Source organism: Nycticebus coucang, unplaced genomic scaffold (genome assembly GCF_027406575.1).
Source record: "Nycticebus coucang isolate mNycCou1 unplaced genomic scaffold, mNycCou1.pri scaffold_43, whole genome shotgun sequence".
NCBI lineage: Eukaryota > Metazoa > Chordata > Mammalia > Primates > Lorisidae > Nycticebus > Nycticebus coucang.
Window position 1 is genome coordinate 3,057,630 of NW_026515577.1, and position 5,023 is coordinate 3,062,652.

Consider the following 5,023-nt stretch of genomic DNA (forward strand, 5'->3'; position numbering starts at 1 on the left):
CATTTGTCTTATCATCATGTACACAAATAAAAGAGTAAGCGAAATGGACAGGATGGAGGTTTTACAAGTGTGATTATAGTTTGAGTACCTTTCTCAGAAAATTAACTTTTGCATTGAAACAGTGATAGCAAAAATGGTGTGACTGGAACACAAAATGAGATATCTTTGCTCTAGATTTAATGTTATTGCTATTAGGCACACTACATTTAAAATCTGTTGCCATAACTGCTAGCATTGTGGTATATTTTGGTTTTAATGTGTAAATTTGCAATAAAATTGGGCTTCAATACTTTGGTGATAACATTTTCCTATTACCACATGTAGAAGGAAGAAAAGTAAGTACACGAAAAAGTAAGTATCCTATACAAAACTGGACTTTGGGGGTTAGTTGTCATTTGTAACTAGTTGAAACCAATGAACAGTAATACCTATGGTCTTGGTCACTTTAAGGTGTAACTGTCCTGATTTAGAATTCTATTGTGATGCTGGTTTGTGTTCTGTGACTCAGATGGAATTCTGAGAGTCAGACTACCAGTCTTCATTTTCCCCTATACTTTTGAACCTTCCTCTTGTGTGATTTCTCCCTGTTATCTCTCTGCTATTCCCCTTCTCACCCTTTCTTATTCCACTCCTTGCCAAAACTATAATTGAGAGAGTTTATAAAGTACCATTTTATGATTTTGTTTAATCTACAGCATAAGCTGTAATGATGATCACGGAAGTAGGCTCTGCCTCTCCGGAAAAGACTGAGATAAAAGCAGAGACCTCTGCTAAGGGCAGGAAGAAGACCCAGATGATGAAGTGTACTGTGGTCCTCTTAACTGGTTTCAAATACCTCTGTGAGGTAGAGGTGAGACAGAGCTGAGTGGAGAGCTGTAGTGATGTGTGGTCATGGCATGGCACAGTGAATGTGTTTCACCAGGTTTCTGTAATCTACTTTTCATTCATTTGTATTAAAAGAATAGAAAAAAGTCATTTCCGTTACAAAAAAATTTACCTGTCCCTTAAAACAAGCAGGGTCAATGTCCTCCAGTCCTGTGTACTCGGTGTTTGTTCTGAATGGTAATGAAATATTCTGATTATTACCTCTGGCTGTAAGATGTTTCTCCTGAGGAGACCTTATGGTAGTAGGTTGGTATTTCTGAATAATGAAGGGTAACTCCAAATGTTTTACCTTGAGATAGATAATAGCTAAAATCTAGCTTATTTATGTAGTTTCATTTAATGAGAAAACACCCATGATTTACAAAGGATAATTCCTTTGACAGAAGCCTGACAAAAACCAATGACAGAAGCCAGTGTCATTTTTGAAGCCTTCAGTACCTTATCATTTTATGTCAATCAGAAGAATTTGGTGCTTTTTACAACTAATTACTTAATTTACATGACATATACTAATAGCTAATGTTTACAGAAGAACTGTGTGAAATGCTTTGATTATGTCACTTAATATATATGAGACTCTGTTTAAGGTGGGCATCATTAGTATTGCCAGTGTTACCGTGAGGAATATGGGGTAGAGGTATGAAACAACGTGGCCCACAGCTAGTTTGTTGTTGAATCAATATTGTAGCCATGGTAATTTGATTCTAGAGCTCAGGGACCTGAGCACAGAATGATACTGTTTCTTCTGCCCCACATGGGACTGATCTTCCTGGTTAAAAGCTGCTCTAGTTGATTTCCTATTAACATTTTTCCTAACTTCCGACATTCTTGTTAAAAATGACGAAAGAGTTCAGCTTGGTAATAACATCTTAAGTGTATCAAGTAGAACAGTAGTTTATTATGTATTCAGATGATTTGTGGTTCTTGTGCTCACCTTGATATTTCAATTGTGTTGAAAGAGAGGGAGAAGCGAAAGGGGATTGAAAATCTATGTCTTAATTCTTGTTGCCATAACAAAATGCCTTAGCCTGGGTCATTCATAAACACCAGGAATTAATTGCTTTCAGTTCTGGAGATTGGAAAGTCCAAGACTAAGGTGCCAGGAAATTTGGTATTTGATGAGGAGCTACTTCCAAGATGGCTGCTGCTTCTTGCATTTTCACCAAGTTCTAGGAGCAAGTGCTGTGTCTTCCCTTGATGGAAGGGACAAGGCTGCTCCTATACAGGGAAAAGAATAGAAAAGAATGATTTTCTGAACTTGGGTCAAGGGACCCCATATCCCTTGTTTTTCCTACCTACCCTAAAAGTGAGGGAATCTAGATTTTTGAGCATTTAACTTGATCCTAAGTGACCTTGAATCATTGATTCAATCTCTCTGGGCCTATTTCTTTATCTATAGATTATAGGACTATTCAGATGATCCAAAATGCCTATTAATTTATAAATTTCTTTTGATCAGTGAACCACAGGAGTGACCATTGTCCTTTATTTTTTAAATCTAGTTTTGTTCTATCTTTTCTTAAAAGTCATGAATTATTTAAAAAACTATAAAAACACAGAAACAGTAGAAGGGACAGTTGATATCCACCATAAACATTTAATCAGACATTACTATCTTGTTGTGTGTTTTCGATCTTTAACCAAATAAAACATTACGGACATTGCTTCATCTCATTGTCATCTTTTCCTTCTTGCTTTGTATATCATTTTATGATATGTAAATCTTAATTTGTTTTAACAGCTGTGGAGTATTCCTTTATATGACTGAACCATTTATTCCCCTTCTTTATGTACAATAATGGCCCTTCAGTGAACATTGTAGGATGAGTTTCCTCATCTACTGTGCAAGAGTTTCTTTAGGGTAGACAGACAGTGGTGAAATTATTGATGAAGTTTCACTTCACTTTTCACAGATACTGCCAAAGTGAATGTGCCAATAACTTACATTGTAACCAGCAGTCATTTAAGTTTGATTTTACCACATTATCATTAACATATCTTATTATCAAACTGATTACTTTTGATCAATCATATATATGGGAAATCACATTAGTATTTTAATTTGTCTTTACTTGATCACTGCCAACTTTCACTAGGTTATGCTGCAGTAGCAACCAGCGTTATCTAGGGAATTGCTATTAAGTATTTCTAAACGGGGCACACAACAGGGTACTGAGTGTTCATGTTTTCTGATTAAATGTTGTATATCACGAGAATTACAAAAATGTCAGTTACATGCTAACTGATCTAGTTGGCCACTGTTATAACCTAAAAACTGACTTTTCACACACACACACAAAAAAATTATTTATATGGTGGTGTGGTTATTTCTTGTTCTCAAAGATAATGGGCGAGTATGATGTAGTGAGACAGATTCTACCAGCCACTCGGTTTTGCTACTTTTTGGTGAAACCTGAATCAGTTCATTAGTAGGAATAATAAAGTATTTTGTAGATGTTCTAAATCACAGATAAAGGATGAAGAGTGGATTAGCTCTTCATGTAATCATCATTAGTAGCACATTCCCTACTAATTAACATTTTTATGTTTGCTTTAAAATAACTAAAAGAACATAAAAGCAAATCTCAGAAACAGTTTGCTGTTAATATCTACATATTTTGTAAAAAGGTATACTTTGTTCTGTTAAAACCTTTGTTGACTTTTCTACAGTGAATCTTTCCTTGATTTAATAAAAGTGTTAGTTTTGGAAGTAGAAAAAAATAAAGAAAATTCTGTCTACAAATGTGGTAAAAAGTGAAACATCAAACTAAAATGTTGGTGGAATACATGATGTTAGGATATATTGAATAATGGGGATGATTGATTTTCCTGGGGACTATCCAGTCATATGTCATGAGCCACCTGAAGGAATAGAGGGAAGCAGTCTCAGCAGATTTTGTACCATTGTTAACATTAGTAAAGGAACTGCTCGCATAGTGCCTTGTTAGTCCTTTTTGTTATGGGGACTAGTATCAATAAAGCAGAGGGCATTTTATTATGATTTCACTTTAGATTTTCTGCTTTTTTATGAGTGGGAGGTATAAGGGCTAAAGTGAAAAGCATTATGAATCATTTTCATATTGTCATAAAATTGGGAAATAAATATGTTAGGTTAATTTACACTGTATCGTAGATCTGCCAGTATGTTCTGTAGTTACAGTACTCATGAAATCTTTAGTGCTTGAAAAGTAAAAAATGCTGCTTTTTTTCTTCAGAAAAATTCAGTGGGACAAGCATTATTGGACAACGTATGTGACCATCTGGATGTGCTAGAAAGGGACTATTTTGGGCTCATGTTTTACGAAAATGTTGAGGAGAAGGTAACTGACTTTGACTCTATCTTTACTTTTAAGAACTTTTTAAAACAAGTTTTTATCAGTATAACATTTATCTTTAAAATAACTTATGTGTTATCAAGACTTCACCTTAGAAATCTGGTAAATATTGAAAAACTATCTTGTGTAGAGAAAATGATCTATACGTTTTGGGAGTTTTTTTGTATGTGTGTGTTTTACACTTGTAAGCAGACAGAATGTAATTGTCATCGATTGAAAATTGGTGTTCTGACATAAAAACAACACAGAGTTTTAAAAACGGCATTAAACGTTTGGTTTTCAATGTCTCAGTCTGCCTTTTTGTTGCTAAGGATGGATAAATCAGCTCACACTGTGTAGGCACCTGCATGGTGGGTATTAAGGGTGCCTGACACATGGGATGGAGACACATTGGAGGGATTCTATGTGAGGATACCCAAGGCTCATGGTGACAGTAAAAGGGATTACTGTTTGAGACCTAACACTCAAATCACAGAAAGAAGAATAGAAGGGTGAGTACAGAAACCTGAGTGTGCATTTTATTTGCCTACATGACATCATTGTTTGTATTTCCATGTCCCACTAATAAAATACAGGGTAGGAAGGATGGCATTATAGAACAGGACATTTTCTGAACTTGCTTACTTTTCTAATCTTGATGTTTAGTTTGTGTTAATTTCATGTTTAGACTAGAGGCAATTAAATTGCCTGCCGGCCTGCTGAAGAGTGTGTGAGTACCCTTACTAGGTCTGTGTGTACAATGTTCTTCTCAGAAGAAACAACATATATGACTAAACTGGACATTTTTGAGGCTATAAATTATA

The 5,023-nt window shown here is 35.2% G+C and overlaps 1 long non-coding RNA gene across 1 annotated transcript; it reads left to right on the forward strand.

Moving 5' to 3' along the window:
• Window positions 1-740: 740 nt before the first annotated feature.
• Window positions 741-4,659, forward strand: LOC128579283 (uncharacterized). Its single transcript, XR_008378111.1, has 3 exons — window positions 741-850; window positions 4,101-4,205; window positions 4,532-4,659. It is a non-coding gene; the product is annotated as an uncharacterized LOC128579283 (long non-coding RNA).
• The last annotated feature ends 364 nt before the right edge of the window (window positions 4,660-5,023 follow it).